The sequence below is a fragment of the Odocoileus virginianus genome, chromosome 21 (assembly GCF_023699985.2).
Source record: "Odocoileus virginianus isolate 20LAN1187 ecotype Illinois chromosome 21, Ovbor_1.2, whole genome shotgun sequence".
NCBI lineage: Eukaryota > Metazoa > Chordata > Mammalia > Artiodactyla > Cervidae > Odocoileus > Odocoileus virginianus.
This window is the reverse complement of record NC_069694.1, coordinates 7,398,451-7,425,885: the sequence shown is the minus strand read 5'-3', so window position 1 is coordinate 7,425,885 and position 27,435 is coordinate 7,398,451. Positions and strand designations below refer to the sequence as shown.

The window sequence follows — 27,435 nt, the reverse complement described above, 5'->3', positions numbered from 1 at the left end:
ACTGCATCCTTGCGTAACGTCTGCAATCTCATGAGAGAGAAGGACCAGCCCTGACACAAACAGTGAGACAGGATCATACATGGGTTTTGCCCTAAGTTCAACCTTTGAAAATTTTAAGCAGTGGAAGAAGAGTGAAAAAGTATGTGTGTAATTCTCCATATAAAGGAATTTAAAAAACAACATAGAATTCCCACTACAGTACCTAGAACATAATGAATACATATTTGTTGAATGGACATATATAATTAAAAGACAAAATAGTCTGGGAAATATTTGGAATAAATGTTGATAAATAAAAGAGTAATGTGCTATGTGAAGGACTCATACAAATCACTAAGAAAGATATTAATGCCTCTAATATGTGTATAGGTAAAGAGTATGAGTTACACACAAAAAGACACAAATGACTTAATAGTTATTTGAAAATCTTCAATCTCAGTAGTAATAAAAAATGCAAGTTAAGATTTCCTTTTTTAACTACAAACATTTTGGGAGTTTTTTTGGGGGGTGGTTTTGCTTTTCTTTCAGCAGAGAGGGAGATATTTTAAATAATTTTAAATAGGTCTATCTAATATTGGTACTGTTATCACTGCTGATAGTAAGTTGGCAGGTACATTTTGGAAATCAGTTGGCAATATATATCAAGTTCTGTAGGAGTATCATATCCATTGACCAATTTTAACTACTGGGAAATTAATGAAATAGTTTTAAAAAGAGTAAGATTATAAAGACATGAATTACATTGGTATTAATATGATGGGCAAAAAATAGGGAAATAACCTATGTGAACAATGGTAATGGAAAGGATAATGTTACATTGTATGTTCAGTTCAGTTCTGTCGGTCAGTCGTGTCCGACTCTGCGACCCCATGAATCGCAGCAAGCCAGGCCTCCCTGTCCATCACCAACTCCCGGAGTTTACTGAAACCTATGTCCATCGAGTTGTTGATTCCATCCAGCTATCTCATCCTCTGTTGTCCCCTTCTCCTCCTACCCCCAATCCCTCCCAGCATCAGGGTCTTTTCCAATGAGTCAACTCTTGGCATGAGGTGGCCGAAGTATTGGAGTTTCAGCTTCAGCATCAGTCCTTCCAATGAACACCCAGGACTGATCTCCTTTAGGATGGACTGGTTGGATCTCCTTGCAGTCCAAGGGACTCTCAAGAGTCTTCTCCAACACCACAGTTCAAAAGCATCAATTGCGCATTGTATGTTAGGATCTGAAAAATGTGAGGATGGAAATAATTTTAAATGACTGTAAGGAAGTTATTAACATTTTATGATAGAAAAAATCTAGGAATAATCTAAACATATAATGGTAATGGAATGTATGAATATGTTAAATTATGTTTTAGGCATTAACAAACTTGAAGATATTTTCATTTTCTGATCCAGACCTACTTTGATTTTTGCATTAGAAGTAGAAAGTGTTTGTAATTCAAATATATATGCCCCGTGTACTCATGAAGTATTCTGATAGATATAACTATTCACATCGGTTATTCTGGGGTGGGGGGTATGAGAGTCTCCTTTATGATTTTTTACCCTTTGTATGGTTTGAATTTTTCTGTATCAATGCATTATTTTTGCAATTCAAAGCATCATTAGTGACTTTTTTCTTAAAAAGCTGTGGTTATGTTAGTCTGCTCAAGCTCTCATAACAGAATAGGACAGACTGGATGTCTTAAACAACAGAAATTTATTTTCTTGAAGTTCTGGAGGTAGGAAATCTCGAAGATCAAGATCTGGCTTGCAGATGACCACCATCTTGCTTTGCCCTCACATAGCCTTTACTCTGTGCAGAGGCAGTTCTGGTGTGTCTTTCTCTTTTTATAAGGATGTTATTCCTATTGAATTAGGGCTTGTCCTTATGATCTCATTTAACCTCACTTACCCTTGTAAAGATACTGTCTCCACATAGTCACAATGGGGGTTAGGGCTTCAACATATGAAGTTGACTGGACACAAATCAGCTGTTAACTGGTTAAATATATACATAACTTAAACTTTACCATTTTAACCATTTTTAAGGGTACAGTTCTGTGGTATTAAATACATCCATCTTGTTGTACAACTGTTACCAACATTTATCTCATGAATATTTTCTCCTTTACCTATTAAACTCTGTGCCTGTTATACTCTTAACTCCCCATTGCCCCTTCGTCCCATTCCATGGAAACCACCATTCTACTTAAAATCTCTGTAAATTTGACTACTTTTAGTACTTCAAGTAAGTGGACTTGTTTAATATTTATCCTTTTATGACTAACGTATTTCACTTAGCATAGTGTAAGGTCATCCGTGTTGTGTGTGTATATATACACACACCATATTTGTTTATTCTTTCATCTATTGATGAAAACTTGGCTGGCTTCTATATTTTGGCTACTGTGTATAACCATGTTGTGAACATGGGTGTACAAATAAAGTTTGAGTCCCTCCTTTCAATTCTTTTGGGTATATACCCAGAAGGGAAATTACTGGATCATATGGTTATTATGTTTAATTTTTTGAGGAACTGTTTCACAGTGGCTGCATCATTTTACATTCCCACCAACAGTGCATGATGTTGTTGTTCAGTCACTAAGTCGTGGCCAACTCTTTGTGATCCATGGACTGCAGCACACCAGGCTTCCCTGTCCTTCACAATCTCCCAGAGCCTGCTCAAACTCATGTCCATTGACTCAGTGATGCCCTCCAGCCATCTCATCCTCTGTTGTCCCCTTCTCCTCCTGCCTTCCATCTTTCCCAGCATCAGGGTCTTTTCCAGTGAAAAGACCCTTTTCCAGTGCATGAGGATTTCAGTTTCCCCACATCCTCACCAACACTTATAACTTTATTTTATTTTTTTCAATATTAGCCATCCTAATGGGTGTGAGTTGCTGTTGCAATATAGTTTTGATTTGTATTTCCCTGGTAATTCGTGATGTTGAGTATCTTTTCATGCTCCAATTATCAATTTGTATACCTTCTTCAGAGAATGGATTACTGAAGTCCTTTGCCCATTTTTAATTGGGTGTGGTTTTGTTGTTAAGTTGTGGTTCTTTATATGTTCTGCATATTAACCCCTTATCACGTGTATGATTTGTGATATTTTCTCTCGTTCTGTGACTTTCCTTTTCACTCTTTGATAATGTCCTTTACACAGAAGTTTTTAGTTTTGATGATATTTTTATGAAGTACAATTTATTTTTTCTTTTGTTGCCTGTGTTTTTGGTGTCATGTCCAAGAAATTATTGCCAAATCCAAAGTCATGAAGCTTTTCACCTGTTTTCTTCTAAGATCTTTTTTATAGTTTTTAGCTATAACATTTAGGTCTTTAATCAATTTTCATCTAATTTTTATATATAGTGTAGGGTAAGGTTTGGACTTCACTCTTTTGCATTGGATATTCATTTTTCCCAGCATTTGTTAAAAAGACTACTCTTTCCCCATTGAAAGATCTTGGCACCCATGTCAAAAAGTTATTTTATTATACATGTGAGTTTTTCCCCTAGGTTCTCCATTCTATTACATTTGTGTATATATATCCATCTTTATGCCAGTACCACATTATTTTGACTACCGTTAAGTTTTGAAATCAGGAAACATGAGACTTTCAACTTTGTTCTTTTCATTTTTAAGATTCGTTTGGCTAGTCAGGGTCTCTGGAGATTCTATCTGAGTTTTAGGATAAGTTTTTCTGTTTCTGCAAAAAAAATGTCATTGAGATTTTGATAGGGATTGCATTGATCTGTAGTATCACTGGATAGTATTGATATCTTAATAATATAAAATCTTCCAATCTGTAAATAGAGAATATCTTTCCATTTATTTGTGTATTTAATTTCTTTCAGCAGTGTTTTCTAGTTTTTAGTATATTACTTTTTCACCTCCTTGGTTAAGTTTATTCCTAAATATTTTATTCTTTTTGATGCTCTTATAAATGGAATAGCTTTTTAATAAAGATTTCTACTCTCTTTTATTTCTACTCTTCATCTCTCCTGTTTGCTTCAAATATTCTTTCAGTTCACTATCTTTCATTTTAATATACTAAAATTAAATTTTAAAAATTTAGTCAATTGTCTCCTATTTCCCTTTGAGACAGTTTTTTTTTTTTTTTTTTTTTTTTGTCGTCGTTGTTTTTACTTTGAAGCCTACAAGGTTATCTGGTTATCTTCACTTCAGCAGGTATATGTGGAATACCTACTGCGTCTTGGCTCTAGGGGCACATTTATGAATATGAAAATCCTGAGGGCTACAAAGAACATTCAGATCCAAACATTTAATAAATATTTAGTTCAAATTTCTTCTAACTTTTCAATTTTTATATTTAAACAATTTATTTGGAATTAATTTTGGTCAACAATGCTGCTCAACTTTTTTGAAAGTTAATGAGGCAGTTAAAGCCATTTTATTATTTGGGGTAAAACCCTCACTGTTAGCCAGTTGAAGTTACACAAATTTGGGAGAAATAGATCTTGAGAAAGTAGGTTCACTTTTATAGGAATAAATCAAATTACTCCTATATTTTGAAGAGTTTGCAATTTCACTGCTATCTTACTATTTCCTGAAGATAGAGAATGTGAGTAGTGTTTTCATAATTTAAAACTTCAAAGTGAAACATTCTACATATTCATTTTTTGCCATCTAACAATTGATATATTGACAATATTCTCTGTACCAATTTTTAAGAAAGTAATAGAATGATTTTTCAAGGATTTGTGTAATAAAAATTGAAGAAGGGGATCAAGTGAGGGAAAATAAGGAAGACATCAGAAACTTTATGGGAAGAAAGAAAGATATTTAGTGTGAAGAAAATAAGAGGCAAACTGAGTTCTGACCTTGGGGATCATGTTTAATAATAAATGTGGAACAGCAGCTGTGATAGCTTCTGTATGACTGCTAAGTTCCCTAAACATTTTTTTTTTTTTTAGAAGATATTACTTACTTCATCCTCGAGCGTGTTATACACACACACACACACACACACACACACACACACACACACACAAGGAGATAATTGAGTTCTGGAATTCATTATGCTATGTCTATTTTTATTCCTCAATCTCCACCTAAACCGTCACCAATGTATTTCAGTCTTTCTCTGAAGTTTATCTAAAAGATATATCACCTTCTGCCATCAGGATATGTTTCCTCCTAATGTGATGTTTAGGATTGTGAATTTTGAAGAAAACGGTCAAGATACAAGAGGATTGTAAGTGCTTCTATCCTGTTCCTAACCATTATATTATCTATATGAGGAAATCCACAGACCTTTATTTTAGCTTCAGTCACAGTCCAAATGGCATACTAGCCAAGGTTGTAAGAATTAGGAGGAGGAAATAGAATCATGGAGGGGTCAATTACACAGGGCCCCTTCCATGGGCTACTTATTTAACTTTCCCTTAGTAGCGGAAACCAACTATCAATATATACACTTTAAATTCTAAGATGTGCTTTTTCTCATATTGTAACAAAGGCAAATAACAGTAGATATGCAGAGAGTACAAAAATCCCGAGACAGATTCCAAATGCAATTGTTAGAAATAATCTACCTGCCAAGTTAATGGGGGAATAAAATTGATGAAAAGATATTCTTTCCTAAAAGAGATTTTAATCTAGAATCAGCTCTGACTAGAATTCTTGTGGGTCTGGAAAGGAGGCTATGCACTTTGAGGAGGAAAGATAATTAGAAATTTAACTAAGAATCCAGGATGCTCTGGAATTTTCCAGTGTAATCTCTGGATAAGATTGTGGATCAGCGATAGCCCAGACAATTAAGTGGCACAGCATATGTGAAAATGGTTTGTTAAAAGTAATGAACTAGACTATTAAAAAATCCAACCAATACTGAAATTTGTAAAATTTGTGTTATACATATATTTGAGTCATTACCAGAAATGAGGCACTTATACTGCTAATTATATGAAACAGCATTGGAAAGGAGTCCAACCCATATTATTGTTTATATCAGGGATTTTTCACCTTAAGTGAAATGAGATCCTGTTTTTTAGCTCAGAGCTAAGGATATACAGCTAAAGATTACACACTCATGTTTGAGAAGACATCAGCTTTTAAAATCTATCCCCTCCCCACTGGATCCAGTGAGAGCTACCAGTTAGGAAAATCAGTGCTACCGTCACCATTATCCCCTTCCTCAGAAGGGGAAGACAGAATAAGTGAAAGTTGCCTTTTGTGGGGAATGCAGTGTTCTAAGGTGAAGTTATTTTCTCTTGCTACATTATGAGAGAAGGTAGAGAATGACTGAAGGGTCATTAAAAGAGTCATTAATAGGACTTCCCTGGTGGTCTAGTGGTTAAGACTCTGTGCTTCCAATGCAGGGGATACCAGTTCAATCTATTGTGGGGGAACTAAGATCCCACATGCTGTGCTGTGTGGCCAGGAAAAAAAAAATTTTTTTTAAAATTTTTAAATTGAAGGATAATTGCTTTACAGAATTTTGTGGCTTTCTGTCATACACCAAGAATCAGCCGTAGGTACACCCGTGTCCCCTTCCTCCCAGACCTCCCTTCCCACCCCACCCTTCAGCCTGTCACAGAGCCCCTGTTTGCGTTCCCTGAGTCTTACAGCAAATTCCCGTTGGCTATCTGTTTTACACATGGCATTGTAGATTTCTATGTTACTCTCCCCATATATCTCCCCTTCTTCCTCTCCTCCCACCTCGTCCATAGGTCTGTTCTCTATGTCTGTTTCTCCACTGCCATCCTGAAAATAAATTCATCAGTGCCATCTCTTCAGACTCCATATATGTGTGTCAGTATATGATATTTATATTTCTCTTTCTGACTTACTTCACTCTGTATAATGGGCTCTAGTTTCATCCACCTCATTAGAACAGATTCAAATGTGTTCCTTTTTATGGCTGAGTAGTATTCCATTGTATATATGTACCACCACTTCTTTATGTATACTGTAATGGTCTTTATCTTTCTGGCTTACTTCACTCTGTATAATGGGCTCCAGTTTCATCCATCTCATTAGAACTGATTTAAATGAATTCTTTTTAATGGCTGAGTAATATTCCATGGTGTATATGTCCCACAGCTTCCTCATCCATTCGTCTGCTGATGGGCATCTGGGTTGCTTCCATGTCCTGGCTATTATAAACAGTGCTGCGATGAACATTGGGGTGCACGTGTCTCTTTCAGATCTGGTTTCCTTGGTGTGTATGCCCAGAAGTGGGATTGCTGGGTCATATGGCAGTTCTATTTCCAGCTTTTTAAGAAATCTCCACACTGTTTTCCATAGTGGCTGTACTAATTTGCATTCCCACCAACAGTGTAAGAGGGTTCCCTTTTCTCCACACCCTCTCCAGCATTTATTGCTTCTAGACTTTTGGATAGCAGCCATCCTGACTGGCATATAATGGTACCTCATTGTGGTTTTGATTTGCATTTCTCTGATCACTTCTTTAGCCATTCATCTGTCAATGGACATCTAGGTTGCTCCCGTGTTCTAGCTATTATAAATAGAGCTGCAGTGAATATTGGGGTCCATGTGTCTTTTTCAGTTTTGATTTCCTCAGGGTATATGCCTAGGAGTGGGATTGCTAGGTCATATGGTAGTTTTATTCCTAGCTTTTTAAGGAGTCTCCATACCATCTTCCATAGTGGCTTTATCAGTTTACATTCTCACCAACGATGCAAGAGTGCTCCCTTTTCTTCACACCCTCTCCAGCATTTATTATTTGTAGACTTTTTGATGATGGCCATTCTGACTGGGCTTCCCTGGTGGCTCAGATGGTAAAGCATCTGCCTGCAATGTGGGAGAGCTGAGTTCAATCCCTGGGTCAGGAAGATCCCCTGGAGAAGGAAATGGCAACCCACTCCAGTACTCTTGCCTGGAAAATGCCATGGATGGAGAAGCCTGGTGGGCTACAGTCCATGGGGTCACAAAGAGTTGGACACGACTTCACTTTCACTTTCATTCTGATTACTGTGAGGTATCTTCTTATAGTTTTGATTGGCATTTCTCTGATAATGAGTGACGTTGAGCATTGTTTCATATGCTCATTAGCCATCTGTATGTCTTCTTTGGAGAAATGTCTCTTCAGGTCCCTTTCCCACTTTTTGATTGGGTTGTTTGCTTTTTTGGTATTGAGTTGTATAAGCTGCTTGTGCATCTTGGAAACCTGTTCTTTATCAGTTGTTTCCCTTGCTATTATTTTCTTCCATTCTGAGGATTGTCTTTTCACCTTATTTATAGTTTCTTTTGTTGTGCAAAAGCTTTTAAGTTTAATGAGGTCCTACTTGTTTATTTTGTTTTTATTTTCATTACTCTAGGAGTTGGGTCATAGAAGATCTTGCTTTGATTATGTCATTGAGCGTTCTGCCTATGTTCTCCTTTAAGAGTTTAATAGTTTCTGGTCTTACATTTAGGTCTTTAATCCATTTTGAGTTTATCTTTGTGTATGGTGTTAGGTAGTGATCTAATTTCCTTCTTTTTTTTTTTAAATTTCTTTCTTTTGCATGTAGCTATCCAGTTTCCCCAGCACCATTTATTAAAGAGGCTGTCTTTGCCCCATTGTATATTCTTGCCTCCTTTGTCAAAAATAAGGTACCCATAGGTGCATGGGTTTATCCCTGGGTTCTTTATCTTGTTCCATTGGTCTATATTTCTGTTTTTGTGCTAGTACCATACTATCTTGATGACTGTAGCTCTATAGCATAATCTGAAGTCAGGAAGGTTGATTCCTCCAGTTCCATTCTTCTTTTTCAAGACTTCTTTGGGTCTTCTGGGTCCTTTGTGTTTCCATATGAATTGTGAAATTTTTTGTTCTAGTTCTGTGAAAAATGCCATTGGTAATTTGATAAGGATCTCATTGAATCTGTAGATTGCATTTGGTAGTATAGTCATTTTCACAATATTGATTCTTTCCACCCAGGAACATGGAATATCTTTCCATCTGTTTATGTCTTTGACTTAATTAAATCAAATTATTTTAAAATTAATTTTTAATTAAAAAAATCACTAATGAAGTAGGAGTGCTTGAACCCTCTGAACTATTATCAGCTTCAATGAGCTGAGAATTGAGGATAACCTCTGGACCAAAAGTTACCAAGCCATTCTCCTGATGCTGCTAGGAAGTAGAAAAAGAGACATGAGAGAGTAGGTAAAACTGAAAGAGGGAGGTGTCAGCTGAGTAGTGAGGCACTCTGTATTTCTACTGTTTGGAATGATAAAAAGATTCCCAAGGGTCACGTGGTACCGCATGATATAGCAGAGCCCAAGACAACAGCCTATGACCACATATATACACAAGTGCACATATGACGCATACCCATACCAGCTGTATATTATCTCCAGTTCAAGCAGTGAAAGAGAGTTCTGGGATTTCTAAGTCTCAATTCCAAATTTTAGGGAGAGAAAAACCAATTGGCCCAGCTTATCTGGTTCAGCCAATTGGACCAGTTTATTCCTGGTCCAACTGGCTGGGGGCTGACAAGGGAATAACATGTGTGAGCAAACTCTTAGAGCAGGAGGCACAGACAAGTTCATTTAAAGCAGAGAAAGAGTGGAAAGGAAGTGATAGACATCATGGCACAGTTATGTACAACCAATATTTTGATGGTAAAACCAAAGTCATGAACACCACCCAATGTAGAAAGAAAACATGTTCCATTTCCTGCCCAAATCTTCCATTTTGAGTTAAAAATCTCAAGGACAGAAAGAGAAAGTACTAATTTGGAATAACTGTAGTTTTAGTTAATCATTATGTAACTGACTTCCAGGCAAATGTTTCATGGACCAGGAAGAAGGTTCACAGTCCACAAATAGTCATCATTGTCAACAAGGATGACAAACACGTATCAAGTGCTTGTAAAAGGTCAAGTTCTGCTGCTGCAATCTTGGTTCAGTTTAGTTAAACTGAGAGCCTTCTATGAGCAAATCATCGTATGCAGTGCTATGCTGGTTCTGGGACAACTGGGAACCCACGTTAAAAATCTTAAGTACACAGCTTGAATTTTTACATATGTAAATACCCATGTAACCACCACCTAGATCAAGATATAAAATATTTCCAAAGACTCCCTCATTCCCCTTTCCAATTCAAGAAACTTAAATGGAGGGAGGTCTTTAAAGAGAAATTTACAGCCAAATGAGTTTCTGGGGAATGCACAAAGGAAGAAAAGGAGAGCTGAGTTAGCTAGTATAAGAATGAGAAGTGGCCTAAAGTGTAACAATAGGACAACTTGTTTCCATAGTAACTTAAAAATATTCTAATAGAAAAATTGCTACCTATGAAGTTTATTGTAAGTGGTTTCAAGTATTTCAAGGATCAGCTAAGTACAATAGTTTCATAAATTTTAATTCAGTTTAAAAATCCAAATAAATCTGAGGAATAAAAGTTCCTTAATTATTTGTGATTTTCTTAACATTTAATGTATCTTTTTAAAAAATTATTTATTTTTGGCTGCATTACTTTGCCAACAAAGCTCTGTGTAGTCAAAGCTATGGTTTTTCCAGTAGTCACCTATGGATATGAGAGTTGGACCATAATGAAGGCTGAACGCTGAAGAATTGATGCTTTTGAGCTGTGGTGATGGAGAAGACTCTTGGGAGTCTCTTGGACTTCAAGGAGATCAAACCAGTCAATCCTAAAGGAAATCAGTCCTGAATATTCTTTAGAAGGACTGATGCTGAAGCTGAAGCTCCAATACTTTGGCTAGCTGATGCGAAGAGCTGACTTATTTAAAAAGACCCTGAAGCTGGGAAAGGTTAAGGGCAGGAGGAGAAGGGGACAACAGAGGATGAGATGGTTGGATAGCATCACTGACTCAATGAACATGAATTTGAGCAAGCTCCGGGAGATGGTGAAGGACAGGGAAATCTGGCGTGCTGCAGTCCATGGGGTGGCAAAGAGTCGGACGTGACTGAGCAGCTGAACAGCAAGGTCTTCATTTCTCGGCACAGGCTTTCTCTAGCTGTGGTGGGTGGGGGCTACTCTTTGTTGTAGTGCATGGGCTTCTTATTGCAGTGGCTTCTCTCGTTGCAGAGCGTGGGCTCAACAGCTGTGGCCCACAGGGTTAGTTGCTCTGAGGCATGTGGGATTTTCCAGGATCAGACATTGAACCCATGTCTCCTGCATTGGCAGGCGGATTCTCTACCATTGAGCCACCAAGGAATCCCCAGTGGCTTTTAAAACTGGGTCATTATGATTATTTATTATGGTCTTCTCTTTAATTTTGTCAAAATTGATCCGTAACTTGTATTAATTTAAAAACATGTTTCTTGTTGGACGTTTTCCATATCATATTTAAAAATGTATTTAACCATGCTTTTCACTTCTCTATGTTGATCATCCTAGTAATTAAGAGTTGAATATATTATACTAGGGGCTTCCCAGGTGGCTCCATGTAAAGAATCCACCCGCCAATGCAGGAGACACAGAAGATGCAGGTTCGATCCTTGGGTGGAGAAGCCTGGTGGGCTAGTCCATGCGGTCGCAAAAGAGTTGCACACAGCTGAACACAAACACATATTATATGAGGTCTGTAGATCAGTAACTGGGTCAGAAGTTTGGGAAGTTCTTTACAGTCTTTCAGAAGTTACATGTTGCAACACTGTATTTCTGATTTTATATCCACCATTCTTTCCATGTGTGCCTATTAAACTTACATTATCAATAATTAGTGTTCTGCTGGAACCAACTCATACTTGCTCCTTCCCTATGAGAGCCAATTGTGCCCATTTCTTTCCAAGTTCAGTGATGTCACATTGATAGTTTGAAACTAACACATTTGGAATATTTATACCATAGAAATTGGCAAACGCCATAAATGAAGGACTGCTTTCCCTCTGTCCACCATACACCCCTAGACATTTGTTAAACATTTACCATCACATGACTGACCATAAGGCCCTTCTTGCCATATGAAGTAGATACCTGTAGATATTTGTTAGGTATTCATAGTGTCATTAGCACAAAGGTGCCCCTCTTGAAGGAAATTTGATACACTAAAGACTAAATTTTATAAAAGTATTAAAGGAAATAATGATTATTTACACTGCAAAGAGAGTTTTTAATTTTATTTTTTAAGAGTTTTTAATTTTAAAATAATTATCTGTATAAGCATTATACATAATTGTCCAAAACTGGAAACTATCCACTTGTTCTTCAATAGATACATGGATAAATAAACTGTAGTGCATCCATACAATGGAATACTACTCAGCAATAAACAGGAACAGGTTATTGATACATACAACATGGATGACTCTCAAATGCATTATGCTAAGTGAAAGAACCATTATCAGAAGATTACATTCTGTATGTTTCCATTTTATATGACATTCCGGCAAAAGCTAAAATATAGAAACAGATATAATGCATCAGGTCAGTGGTAGCCAAGATGAGGTTTAGCAAATGATCTAAATACAAAGAGGCAGCGGGTGGGAATTCCTTCAGGTGTTCAACTGTTTTGTAGCCTGTCGGTGGTAGTGGTTACAAGAATCTGTGCTTATGTAAAGGAGCTCTCTGGTTGGTAGTTCAGAGGTTAGGACTTCAAGCTGTCACTGCTATGGCTTGGGCTCAATACCTGGTTGGGAAACTAAAACCCTTCAAGTTGTATGGCCAAAAAAAAGAGAAGAATCTATGCATGTATAAAATCTCAGAAATGTACACACATATCATCATTTTGTGTTCAAATTTTTTTTATTTGGAAAAAAAGAAATCTCTGAACAAAGAGCTTCCTTGATGCTTAAAGAATGTTACTTTGTTTATCTGTATTTAGCTTACTACAAGTTTTCATAAATAAATCTGTTGTATGAGTGAGGCTCACTAAAACAATGCCAATTTCCATTAAGAAGTTTCTATATCTGTGCAAAAGATCAAAGATTTTTTAAAACAATCTTAGTGAGATAAAAGTAAATTAAAATAAACTGCATATGTTTAAAGACTACAACTTGATGAGAATTAACATGCATATACATTAATCAAACCATCACCACAACCAAGAAAACTAATTTATGTAGAACACCAAAGTGTTGCTTTTGTGATCTCTCCCTTCTCTTCATCCCAGTCCCTCCTTCCCAGACAATCACTCATCTTAGTTTCTGTAACTGCAGATTATTTTACATTTTCTAGACTTTTAGATAAATGAATCCATATAATATGTACTCCTTTTTGGTCTAGCTTCTTTTACCCAGTATGAGTATCCCTGTTGTTTCATGTATCAAGACTTAACTCCTCTTTATTGCTGTGTAGCATTCCATTGTATGGATACACCATGATTTATTTACCCACGTACATCTGGGTTTCCAGTTTGGGCTGTTATACTAGGAACATTTGTATATAAGCCCTTGCATTAGTATATGCTTTCATGTTTCTTGAGTAAACACCTATAAGTGGAATAGTTGGGTCTTATGGAGAGTGTGTATTTAACTTTTAAGAAAATGACAAACTTCCGAAGTTTCACTTTACATTCTTACAGCAGTATATGAGGATTAATTCCTCCATATCCTTACCGACAGTTGTCATGGTCAGTCTTTTCAGTTTTAGGCATTCTAATAGGTGTGGAGTGTTATCTCATCATGGTATTAACTTGCACTTCCCTAATAGCTAATGATGTTGAGCATCTTTTCATGTGCTCACTTGCCATCTATATATTCTCTTTAGTAAAGTAAGTCTAAATATGTTAATGAAGCAGCTTTCAGGAGATATAAACATGAAGTTTTGTTTTTGTTTTGACTGTACCATTTGGCCAGTGGAATCTTAGTTCCCTCTAATGGAAGTGCTGAGTCTTAACCACTGGATTGCCAGGGAAGTCCCAAAACATGAAATTTAAACTTTCAAGTATTTACTATTTCCTATAAGAGCTCCTTTTTAATAGTTTGTTTAATAGCTTTATTGAGATATAATTCACACAGCATAAAATTCACCCTTTCAAGTGTATAATTTAGTGGTTTTTAGTATAATCATAGATTTGTGCAGCTATCTACTTTCAAAACATTTTCATCATTCCAGAAAGAACCCCCATAGCCATTAACAGTCACTTCCCATTTACCTCCTTCCATTCCCTGGCAACTACTAATATACATTCTATTTCTGTGGATTTGCCTATTCTGATCTAGCAGCAGAATTGCTGTGAAAGTGTCCAATTCAGCAATTCAGTAGTGTCTGTCCGACTTTTTGTGACCCCTTGGGCTGTAGCCCGCCAGGCTCCTCTGTCCATGGGATTCTCCAGTCAAGGCAAATGGAGTGGGTAGTCATTCCTTTCTCCAAGGGATCTTCCTGACACAGGGATCAAACCCGGGCCTCCAGCCTTGCAGGCAGATTCTTTACCACCTGAGCCACCAGGGAAGCCAGCAGGAGAATTCCTAGGGCATACGATAACTCTAAATTCAACATTTTGAATAACTGTCAAACTGTTTTCCAAAGTGGCTATACCACTTTACATCCCACTGGTAATGTATGAGTGTTCCAATTTCTCTGCATTCTCACTGACACTTGTTACTGTCTTTTTTTTTCTTTTAATTTTAGCCCCATTATCGAATATGAAGTGGTATCTCAAAGTGATTTTGATTTGCATTTCCCTAATGACTAGTTATGTGTGATGTATTTGCATGTGCTTATTAACTATTTGCATCTCTTCTTTGGAAAAATATCTATTTATATTTTTCACACACTTCTAAATCAAATTGTCTTTTTATTGTTGAGTTGTAAGAGTTCTTTACATACCCTGGATAAAATATCCTTTATCAGATATATGATTTGCAAATATTTCCTTTAATTCAGTGGGTTGTCCTCTTCATTTTCTTCATAGTGTCCTTTGAAGCACGGAGTTTTTAAATTTTGTTGAAGTCCAGTTTATCTTTTTTTTTTTTTTGCTTTTGGTGCCACACTTAATAAACTATTGCCTAATTTGAGGTCATGAAGATTTGCCCCTATATGTTTTCTATGAGTTTTATATCTTTAGCTCTTAGTTTTATGATCCATTTCAAATTAATTTTTTATGGTGTGAGTTAAGAGTCCAAGTTAACTCTTTTGCATGTGGAGACCCAGTTGTCTGAGTACCATTTGTTGAAAAGACTATTTTCTCCTCATCTTTTTAATAATTGTAAGCTCTGATTGGGAAATATATCTATGCAAATTTACACATCATTTAATTTCTAAACTCACTATCATTCATACTTAATATCTACCAGAATTATCTGTCATCTCATGATCTGAACTTTAATGGTCATAGTTTTAGTCTGCTTTGACTTCTGAAAGATCTCCGAGATGTAAATTGTATTTGCTTTTTGAAAAGTTATGATTCTAGCAGTTCCAGAATTGAGGGTCATGGCTCAGTGTGGAAAGTTGTGGCCCGCTGTCTAACAGATAGTAAACTTCTCATGAAGGAAGATAAAAACAACTTGGTCCAGGGGGCTAAATTATAGGATGTATTCTTGTCAATGATAGAAGAATTAGATACAAGTAAACACCCTACTTTTTGAGTGTATACTGACTCTTTTTTTTTTCCATTTATTTTTATTAGTTGGAGGCTAATTACTTTACAACATTGCAGTGGTTTTTGTCATACATTGAAATGAATTAGCCATGGATTTACATGTATTCCCCATCCCAGTCCCCCCTCCCACCTCCCTCTCCACCCCATCCCTCTGGGTCTTCCCAGTGCACCAGGCCTGAGCACTTGTCTCATGCATCCAACCTGGGCTGGTGATCTGTTTCACTCTAGATATACATGTTTCAATGCTGTTCTCTTGAAACATCCCACCCTCACCTTCTCCCACAGAGTCCACAAGTCTGTTCTATACATCTGAGTCTCTTTTTCTTTTTTTGCATATAGGGTTATCGTTACCATCTTTCTAAAGTCCATATATATGTGTTAGTATACTGTAATGGTCTTTATCTTTCTGGCTTACTTCACTCTGTATAATGGGCTCCAGTTTCACCCATCTAATTAGAACTGATTCAAATGAATTCTTTTTAATGGCTGAGTAATATTCCATGGTGTATATGTACCACAGCTTCCTCATCCATTCGTCTGCTGATGGGCATCTGGGTTGCTTCCATGTCCTGGCTATTATAAACAGCGCTGCGATGAACATTGGGGTGCACGTGTCTCTTTCGGATCTGGTTTCCTCAGTGTGTATGCCTAGAAGTGGCATTGCTGGGTCATATGGCAGATCTATTTCCAGCTTTTTAAGGAATCTCCACACTGTTTTCCACAGTGGCTGTACTAATTTGCATTCCCACCAACAGTTATACTGACTCTTGACCAGTGGATTTGCAATTTAACCTGGCAAATGGACCATAGATGACTGGGTGATAAAAAGGATACTGCTCTTTGAAAATCTTTATGTAAATTCTAAGAGCAAACCAAAGTGGTACATGTTGATGCTCACCAAAGAAGCCTTATGCAAAGAATCAACAAATCAACTAAGTTGATGATTTAGTTTGACCACTTGAACTGGCAACCTGGGTACATGAAATGAGTCTACATGGAGGAATTCAAATCATGCATCAATGGATCAAATGACAAATTTACCATTGGCCCTTACTGAAGCTTAAACCATTAATAATAAATATTCCATTTGCCATCAAAAAGGCAGTGTTTGCAAATAGCCCTGGGAAGTATTCCCAGGAGAGAAGATCCAACTCATAGCTGGCAAGTAGATAATAATGACTCTTTATCTGTTGCCTAGGGGGAACTTAGATGGATATTAACAAAACTTGACTCATATTTTGGGTTTGGCTTTGCATACCTAGTGACTGAAGCCAATGCTTTGAATACTATCAAAAAGTTAGAACAAAAATATTGTACCAGTTTGGCCTTCCTAGTTACATTTCCTTGGATCAAGACACTCACTTCTCTGCCCACATGGTACTAAAATAAGCAAAGAAATACCACATTCAATTGACTGGATTTATCATATTCCTTATCACACTCAAAGTAGTAGATTAATAGACAATTGAAACTAAACACAACTGCTTAAAAAGGTGTAGGGGTGATGACAGATTGAAGGATTGGTCCACAAACCTATAGCTTATAGTTTGCAACTTAACAGAAAGGTGACTAAAGTCACGTCTCCCTTAGATACATTGTTTTTACTATTGGAAGTAGGGAAAATAGAGTGCAGAATGATGCAGGAATTTAACTACAAATCTTCCATAATTTTGTTTTTCAATGCTGTCTTTGTTTGAGCTGCTAACGAGGTGTCATAGACTGAATGCTTTGTGAACAACAGTTATGGAGGCTGGAAGTTGGAGATCGTGGTGCTGTCAGGGTTAGATTCTGGTGAGGACCCTCCTCCAGGTTGCAAACTGCCATTTGCTTTGCTCTTACCAGGCAGGAGGCAGGCAGCCTCCTGACTTTTATGAGGGCACTAATCCCATTCATGAGCTCTGCCCTCATAAAGTGTGCTCAGCCGCTCAGTCGTGTCCAGCTCTTTGTGACTGCAGCCTGCCAGGCTCCTCTGTCCATGGAGTTCTCCAGGCAAGAATACTGGAGTGGGTAACCATTTCCTTCTCAACCCATGCATCAAACCCATGTCTGCTGCACTGCAGGCAGATTCTTTACCATCTGAGTCACCAGGGAAGCCCTCTGCCCTCATAATCTCCTTTAATCCTAATCACCTCCCAAAGACCTCACCTCCTAATACCATCACACTGGAGGTAGGGTTTAACATATTAATTTGAGGGGATACACAAAATTGGTCTATGACAAATGCCAAATTCATAGTCTCTAGATTAGGTGTGTAACTAAAAGCTCCAGAGGCTGATAATGCAAAACAAGATACTGTTATTATTTTGAACCTAATGAAAGAATTCCAAAGAGATTAGTGGGATAGATTATCCCCCCCCCCCCACTTCCACAGGCTGGGGTTAACTGTAACAGTGTTTCTTTGCTCATGGACAGGAGAGCCCCATTTTCTCTACTTATCCAATCTGACCTCATAGAATTAGGAATGGGCTGAAAGGGAAGTCCAGCCATGTCCAGCCAAGATGAGCTTGCTTCCAGTCATACAGACAAGCTCAGTGGTTGAACCACAGGGATCTAATAGGGGAAAGACTTGGATTAAAATTAATGATTAATGAAAGCAAGGTGAAATTATTGATGAGAGGAAAGAAGCCAATATATGAGTTTCACGAAAAGGAAAAGTCAACAATTCTGATGAGGCTTAAAATAAAAGAATAATATTCTGTCAACTTGGACTTCAATGCTTTTGGGGAGAAGGACTCTGATAAAACTTTTCTCTCTTTTGAAGAGCCAAGAAGTGAGCTGAATGAAAAATTAACTTCCAGAAGTAGTCTACATTCTCAAAATGAATGAAAAAAGGGGAGCTCTAACTATGACCACATAGAAAAATACCAATGTGGCTATGTCTTTTGATTTTTCTTTCACCAGACATTTCTGTGGAGAAGAATTGACCTAAGGAAGACATAGACTTAATTAATGATAGATTGATTATGATTCTTAATCATTCAGCTGGTATATACCTTAAAGTTCAGATAGCTATAGATCAGAGAGGCAAATGAATTATAAATTCAGTATAAAGTATGAGAAAATTTGTGCTATTTTTATTGGATGATTTAGTTTCTGTTTAAATCTATACCAACTCCTCACTGATGACTGCAATTGTTTAGAACCTGTATGTGTGTTTTGATAGTAAGGCAAGTTAATCTCTGTTAAATTAAGGATAATTGTTTTGTCCTAGAAAGGTCTTGAAACACAGATCAGGGTGGTAGACCTTACTGTGACAGTTAATTACAACAGGCCATGAATCAACCTGAACTGTTTTGCTAAAGTTCTTGCATGGCACTGACCCTTGTCAAGTCATGAAACGTATTGATTGATAGTGTTGATTTGAAACCACAAGTTGGAGGAGTTCCAGGGTTGTTGTGGTTTGTACCACTTTGGCAACATTGATTATTACGAGATCAGTGTTTCACATCTGGACTCAGCTCTGTCATTGAGACTAGTTATTTAGCAGGAATATGTCTATGTGACCAGCAAATATAAAAGACTCTACCTAAGACTCCATTTGGAGCTTTCTGCTTTCAAAGTAGTCTGTGTTCACATCAGTGGCTCCTGAGCCCTGGATCTGACCTCAGCTCTTATAGAGGGTGAACAAAGCAGCCCCACCTGGTCTCTCTGGACCGCTTACAGTGAAACAGCCTTTGCAGGGATGCAATCCTTACTTTCTTTTGAACTGTGGTGCTGGAGAAGACTCTTGAGATTCCCTTGGACTACAAGATCAGACCACTCAATCCTAAAGGAAATCAAACCTGAATACTCATTGGAAGGACTGATGCTGAAGCTCCAATACTTTGGCCACCTGATGGGAAGAGCCAACTCACTGGAAAAGACCCTGATGCTGGGAAAGATTGAGGGCAGGAGGAGAAGGGGACAACAGAGGATAAGATGGTTGGATGGCATCATCAACACAATGAGTTTGAGCAAACTCTGAGGGAGAGCGAAGGACAGGGAAGCCTGGCATGCTGCAGTCCATGGGGTCACAAAGAGTCAGACACAACTGAGAGACTGAACAACAACAATCCTTACTTTAATACCATGGATATAGTCTTTTCCTATAGTAAACTGTAGATTTATTTTTATTTTTTTTAAACTGTAAATTTATAAGCATCATCATTTAGAGTCCTTTGAATCTTTTTTAGCAGTAAAACTCCATTTACAAACTACTACTCTTAGTGCACATATAGATATTGCACAGTAAATAAATTATTCTAAGACAATAAGGTCATGAGGTTAGGCTACCATCAGGAGCTCTGTTTAAAAGATAAGAAAAAATGACAAAAGGAGGTAATATTACCTAATTAGGAGAAAAAATAATAAGCAGAATATTTTGACACAAGCTCCCCCACTGCTTAAGAGGAAAGTCAGCATTGGCTGCTCCAATTCCAGTTAGAACCATCTTCAACTAGAAGCCTATTTGAAATTAAAATACTTGACTAAACTTTCAGCTGCTATGATATCACAGCATGGTTGGCCAAAAGTACAGTCAGATTTCAACAAATGATTTAATGATATTTAAAACATTCAGTCCTACATTCTTTCCTAACTCCAAGCTAAGGGCACCATGGTTCATGTCTAAAATGAGACTCTGATGGGAATTCCCTGGTAGTTAGGACTCCATGCTTTCACTGCTGAGGGCCCGGGTTCAATTCCTGGTGTGGCCAAATAATTTAATTAAATGAGACTCCAAGGAAGTTTAAGGAGAGGTATTCATGAATAAATTGGCATGTCTGATGAAATATTAGGTTGGCCAAAAAGTTTTTCTGGAGTTTTCAGTATGCTTTTATGGAAAAACCTGAATGATCTTTATGGCCAACCCAACACTCTGTAGCATCCAACATGAATTGAAACAAGAAGTTGGAAACAGATACCTCCCACAGAATTTTCAGGTCTCTAATTTAAGCTGTCTAGGGCTTAGGCAAAAGTTTTGAGACAGCATAAGATCACCTAGATCCAAACAGTAAGAATGAAAAAGAGATTATATTTGGGCAAGAATTTGAAAGCACAGTGTGAAAAATGAAAAAGTCTTACTCTACACATATAAAAATCAATGTATTTTTTATTTGAACCAGGGGCAAAATCTAGGATGCAGTTTTCTGAGCAGAATGATTTATTTGGGTGGAGGCCTGCTTTCTCTGTGGAAAGACTGACCTGACTTACAAACATAATTTGGGTTCAGATATCATTTTCAACAATGAAATCATAGATACTGAGTAATAGAGGGCCAAAGACAGACACTGAGGTTACTTAATGACTGAATAAACCTGACACAGAAACAGAACACAGAGTCCTTGGCTTTGAGACACAGTTCTCCACCCAAATACTGGAAACCATATAAGCAGCGACTGCCGTTAAATCAATGATGACTCTGTCTACCAATTACTTGCAGACTAGATAAGTCATTGGGGACAGTCTAAAATAAAACCTAACAGTCACTTGCCAGCAACTGCTGAGCATGTTTTATTTGCCAGCCGCCATGCTGTGTGTAATTCTCACAATAATGCAACAGATAACATTATTAATTTTTAAAGATGAGGAAACCGAGAAAAAAAAACCCCATTTCAATGTTCTGACTTCAGAGTCAGAACCTCTAATCTCTTTTCTCGAAAACTCTCATTTCCACAGGCCGTTGTTTCATGACCGGTACAGAGTAGTTAGGAGCAGCACTAGGGAAACAATTTCTGAAAATAAAGCAACTTACTAGACTTTAATCACCAAAAATGATTACTTCAAATGAAGAATGCATCATAAAGAATTTATTCTACCTCTTTTTTTTCTATGAGGTGTACATAATTTATGTGTCATAGCATCGATTACATTTCTACTTGTATAACAGTTTCTCTGTCATCATTATCCAGCATTAATTGTAAACTGTGCCTGGCGTAGAAAAATGCTAGGATCTTAAAGAGTAAATCAATTAAAAGGTTAATTGACACCCAGTATGATTCCTGATGCTTCCTAGTGCGCTGGGGATTTTATTAGATGCTAATTCCTTTCAATAAACTAAAATAAACCCTGCCTACACAAGTTTTCAGAAGGCATTGCATGATACAATTAGATAATGTCTGTCTGATAAAGAGGTGCTTCTTTGCCCTTATCTTACTTATATGCAAACTATAACACATTTAAACTCATATTCTGAGAGGAGAAAAGCAACAAAAGAACCACTAAATTGATATTATGTAAGGTAGACTTTTTTTCCAAATGCAAAACTTTACATTTTAAATAATTTTGTCATATTTTTAGTAAATATGTTTCAAACAATGTTTCTGAAGACAACAGTGTACTCAGGAGATGCTTCCTAGTGGTTTAACTAGCACAGACATAACTTTTAGTTTGCAAATTTTTCTTTTAAATATGACACCAATGTTTGAGTCTAAGTAAGATCCAGGGTTCCTCAAATGTTCTTGGTTGTTTGGGTTGCACTTTTTCCTACACATACATACAATGTACTTTCTTAGCCAAATTTCCCACCATAATAAAAAAAAATTAACAGCAACAACAAAAACCAATCAACAGATAACTACTGAGCATTTGTCATATATATGTGTGTATATATACATATGAGACTTACTCTGAGGGACATTCTGAGTGAGAGAAAAAAGGAAAGGTAATAAATGACATGTTGTTCAGCCACTCAGTGTGTCCGACTCTCGGCCACCCCATGGACCGCAGCACGCCAGGCTTCCCTGTCCTTCACCATCTCCTGAAGCTTGCTCAAACTCATGTCCATTGAATCGATGATGCCGTGCCATAAATGACATGGCATTTGCCTATGAACTGTACTTAGTTGGAGAAAAAACTTTTTGGGGGAAAAAACAAATGGAAAGTAAACTCTTTTGCCCCTTTCATGGGTACAGAGAAGCCATCTCTGCCCTGGTTCCACAAACACTGGCCTCTCTGGGCATGCCTCACTTTTTTGTTGGTTCCCATCACTCAGCACTGACCGTTTAACGCAACTGCTCTTCAGTGTCCTCTTGTTCTTACCATACACTGTCACCCTAAGTGATCTAAAATTCTCCCAAGTCCTCAGTTAACCTCAGTGCAGATGACTTCCAAATCTGCCTAGCTGTGTGCTCTGGGATCACCTTTGCTGTTGTCTGTGGGGCTCGTGCTCGTGGGTTTCATCTCCTCCATCCATCACACCCTAGTTCTAGCAGTAGGTTTCACTGGTCTAAGAATCCTATCCAACCACCTTGATAGTAATTGGTTTAAATGAGCACACAGCATTCCTCCGGCCTCAGGGATTGAATCATGCTGGGCATGAGGTTCAATCTAGGCTCTGACAAGTGAGGAAAGACCAGTCCAGGTGAGACGGCCTCTTTGTTCTCCCGTATAGTCACCTGCAGGTGTGAGGCCAGAATAGATGCAGCATTCTTGAAAATCAGCCCAAGGCACAAGCTGACATAGGGGAGGGAGAACCGCCAAAGGAACCGCTGGAGAATGGACCTGGAGACCCTTTAGGTGAAGCCTAAAGCCCATCCCACCTTTAGATTTCCAATTTGTGAGCGAAATACTGCCTTTATCATTTCAGCCATTTTGAGTAGGGGTTTTTGTTGCCTGTGGCCAAAAATGTATTCACTGATGTGCTCATGTAAATAGGCTCCTGACTGGCACAAAATTTCAAGATATCTAGAACTGAATTCCTCAACACTGCTCCCAAACCCGATCCTCACTCTGTATTTCCAGTGTTGGCTCTTGGACTCATCATGGTCCTAATCACTTAAAGCTAGAAATCTGAGTCATTTTGGATGCCTCCCTCTTTCATAATCACATTGTTCTGTTGTTTCTGCCTCCACAATGTATCTCACTTTGGTTCCTCTTTCCATTCCCAATCTCCATTTCCCATTACTATCACCTCTCATGCACAACACCTAACTGGAATCTCTCTGACTTTAATCTTTACTCTTCCTTAGATTCATTCAGCATGTTTCTGCCAGCAATGTTTCAAAACACAGATTCATGCCACAGTCTTGTAGAAACTCCAATGGACTTCCGTTACCTATAAAATATAAAAGCGTTTCCTAAAATGTATTTCATAGAACAATAGTCCCAGGAAATTCCCGTTTTTAAAAAAGGTTTTATAATCAAATACATTTAGGAATTTCATCGGTGGTAGCCAAATTCCAGGCTAGGCCCCCATGATCCTTGTCTCATGGTATTTCCTCCCTTCTGCAGTGCTTTTCCAGTGTATCAGAGTTGGTCTAGGTGTCCATGGCAGAAGTGATGGTGTGCCACTTCAAGGTTAGGTCATAAAGGCTAACTTTTGTGTTGGTCTTTCTTGGGTCACTCACTGTGGGAAAACCGGTTGGCATGTTGTAGGAAGAGGTCCATTTGACAAAGAGCTGAGGCCTCCAGTTAAGACCCACAGTCTGCCTGCTAGGTTTATACCCCTTCTCTACTGGAGTGCTTAAAAAGAATATCGTAGGGACTTCCCTTGAGATCCAGTGACTAAGACTCCATGCTCCAAATGCAGGTGGCCTGGTCAGGGAACTAGATTCCACATGCCACAACAAAAAGCTCTCATGCCACAACTAAATATTCTGTATGCCACAACAAAGATCGAAGATCCCATGTGCCACAACTAAGACCCAGAGCAGCCAAATAAATACCAAAAAAAAAAAAGAATATGGTGGAAGAACTCTTTCCCACTCACTACTCTGTCCTTTCAGCCTCCACAACTAAACAGACTCTGCTGGAATAGAACTTAATTATTTATGTAGGAGAATTATAATATAGAAGAGGCAGGCGTTAACATATCAGTTCAGTTCAGTTCAGTCACTCACAGTCATGTCAGACTCTTTGCAACCCCATGAACCGCAGCACGCCAGGCCTCCCTGTCCATCACCAACTCCCGGAGTTTACACAAACTCATGTCATTGAATCTGTGATACCATCTAACCATCTCATCCTCTGTCGTCCCCTTCTCCTCCTGCCTTCAATCTTTTCCAGCATCAGGGTCTTTTCAAATGAGTCAGCTCTTCGCATCAGATGGCCAAAATATTGGAGTTTCAACTCCAACATCAGACCTTCCAATGAACATTCAGGACTGATTTCCTTTAGGATGGACTGGTTGGATCTCCTTGCAGTCCAAGGGACTCTCAAGAGTCTTTTCCAACACCACAGTTCAAAGGCATCAATTCTTCTGCACTCAGCTTTCTTTATAGTCCAACTCTCACATCCATACATGACTACTGGAAAAACCATAGCCTTGATTAAACGGACCTTTGTTGGCAAAGTCATGTCTCTGCTCTTTAATATGCTGTCTAGATTGGTCATAACTTTCCTTCCAAGGAGTAAGCGTCTTTTAATTTCATATCAGCTAACTTGAAATTTCCCTTGCATTCCAAAAGGAAAAGCACTCAAAGATTTCATTAGGAGGGAGTCCTCACTGGGCCCGCCCCTCCATTCTTAACAGGAAATTCCAGGCTTTGCCCCTTCCTCTAACCCAAGCACCTCCTCTTCAAGACACTCAGTCCTACAACCCCGCATTACTCCTGGTGGGGGGGGGGGGGGGGGGGGACACTGCTCCTGTTCCTTCCATAGGAAGAGATTCATCCCTTGGACCTTTCTCCCTCAATCTGCCCTAGTCTAGCCCTACAGACTCAAATATGGATTACAAGTCAGAAGCAAGGCAGCACAAATCACCTCAAGAAGGCTGACTATATTGCATATCAACATTAACGTGCTCTTGCTGGACAAGAACTTTCTGAACTTCAACTAGGTGGGAAGCAATACTGCCAGTCCCTGGGTCATATACAAGGTGACTATTACTCCCAAGGACTTGCATTAATGGTTTTTATTGAAGGCATCAAAGTCTAGACTCACAATGAAGAAAGAATGTGTCCTCTGTCATCAAGACTCACTATTGAGTTAACTTTCCAATGACCAATGGCTTCTTTTTCCTACTCTTCCATGGAGTTTGAGGGCACCACAGATTTACTTACTGGCTATTAAAGTCTCCTCTCTCCCTCTTACACAGAGATTCACACCAGCCTCCATTATATTCTTTGGACTCAGACACTACTCCTGATAAGAAGTGAGAAAGAGATAGTTAATATTTTCCATCATAAGAGCATGGTTCAAAGAAAGCAAGGACAAAAAAAGATCAAAGAAAAAAAAAAAGAAAACCAAGACAGTGATAGCCTGAATGACTAATACCAGAAGAATGTTTCCATGTTCATTCATTCAACTATTGAGCATCTGCTATAGGCCAGTCATTATGGGTATAGACAGTGAGGTGCAGAAGATATGAGACATGATTCCCAGAGAGCTCATAGTATAATAGAGTATTTGTTGTTGAGAAACTGTTGAGTCAGGTGTTTTAAACTCCAATCTAAGTGTGCTAAATGAGGCATTTTGATTTCCTTGTCCTTAAAACACAGTAAAAATCTCCTGAGAGCCTCAAGCCATGATTGCCTAGGTTCTTAAATGTACAGAGTTTGATTTGGACAAATCTGTTACTTTCAGTTCCTGTTTCCTTTTCTAAGTTGACTTCAGAAATAGACTAGTATTAATAGAATCCAATCTCAAGATCCCTCTTTAAATTTATATCACAACCTAAGCAGCCAGCCAGCTCTGTGCTGCCTCCTCCTGGATCCCTTTAATTGTCAAGAATTAAAAGGTGAAGAATGTATTCTTTCAGAGAAAGAGAAAAGGAAAGCAAAGAAAAATCACCAGCAACCAACAGCAACAAATGAACCTCAAGTTATTGTGAAGCCTTAAGTTCCAAATGTTAAATTTTTTTAAAAAGCCTCTAACCACACAGTCTAGGCCAGTTTCGTTCTCTGTCACTCACAGTCCCCTCAATTCCTTTCTAAGTTTCAAAATGAAGCATTCAGACATAATTATCTAGGGAGATATAAGAAGGAAATTTGTCCACTTTCCTTCCAATGAGCAGTACTATCAAAACAGCTCTTCCATTTTCACGGAAACTCCAAACCCCCTCCGTCATCCTTGTCTTCACTTTGGATTCTGTCACACCCCCAGTATCCTCTCGGCAAAGTGCATTTGAGAGAAATAGGATGGGTGAAAAAGGCTGGAAAGGGAAGCCGGCACAGACCTAGAGAGCCAGTGACTAATTATAAATCAGGATTTTTCAATACAACATGACAAAGAGTTGTGATGTTGAAAATACTTCCCATGTATTACTTTGTATAAAAGAAACTTGCTTTGACCTCATTTTCTTCTCATTATCCCTCTTCTCCTGTATCACCTATTGCAGGTTTTTTGTTTCTGTCTTCTTTTTATTGGATTTACATTTTTTCTAGTGTCCTTTATACATTAGTTCTCCTTTTCCCTTTTCTTTGCACTGCTTAGTACATTGTGCAAATGTGTATTTTAAAGTTTTTCCGTCGCCGCCGCAGCCGCCCCTCGTCCTCAGTAATGCCAAAGCATGAGGTCTACATGGACGTGACCCGTGAAGGCTGCTCTAACGCAGTCACTCGAGTCCTCAACAAGCTAGGAGGAGTTCAGTTGACATTGACCTGCCCAACAAAAAGGTCTGCAGCAGCTCCGAGCACAGCGTGGACACTTTGCTGGAAACCCTGGGGAAAACAGGAAAGGCTGTCTCCTACCTTGGCCCCAAGTAGAGAGGCCCCATCTGACAGCCTGCAGGATGGACCAACGTGGGCAGGACGCTGATCCTCTCCGGCCTTCCAGACAGATCTAGGACCTGGCAAATCCCTCTCAGCGATGGTAGTTCCTGCGGAGACCCTCATTTACCCTGCTCCTCTGTAGCTCCCCTGCAATAAAGTCAAGCCGATTTTGCTGGTGAAAAAAAATAAAGTTTCTCATACTTTTTGTTCTTGAATAGAAATTGGGCGAGAGGAGGTTTATGATACAAGAAATTTGTGTTAAGAGTCGTTGTCTGCCTCAGTAGTGAAATAGTGCCTTCTAGTGTTTACAATCTGAGCGACTTCACTTTCACTTTTGACTTTCATGCATTGGAG

The 27,435-nt window shown here is 38.3% G+C and overlaps 1 protein-coding gene and 1 pseudogene across 1 annotated transcript in view; one reads left to right on the top strand and one right to left on the bottom strand.

The window, feature by feature from the left end:
- Window positions 1-415: 415 nt before the first annotated feature.
- LOC139030200 (protein enabled homolog) overlaps window positions 416-27,435 on the bottom strand; it is a 70,777-nt gene continuing 43,757 nt past the window's right edge. Inside the window, exon 3 of the mRNA XM_070452002.1 lies at window positions 416-1,219. The gene's annotated coding sequence lies outside the window, so the exon portion shown is untranslated. The remainder of the gene's footprint in view (window positions 1,220-27,435) is intronic.
- LOC139030201 (copper transport protein ATOX1 pseudogene) lies at window positions 24,994-27,271 on the top strand (annotated as a pseudogene).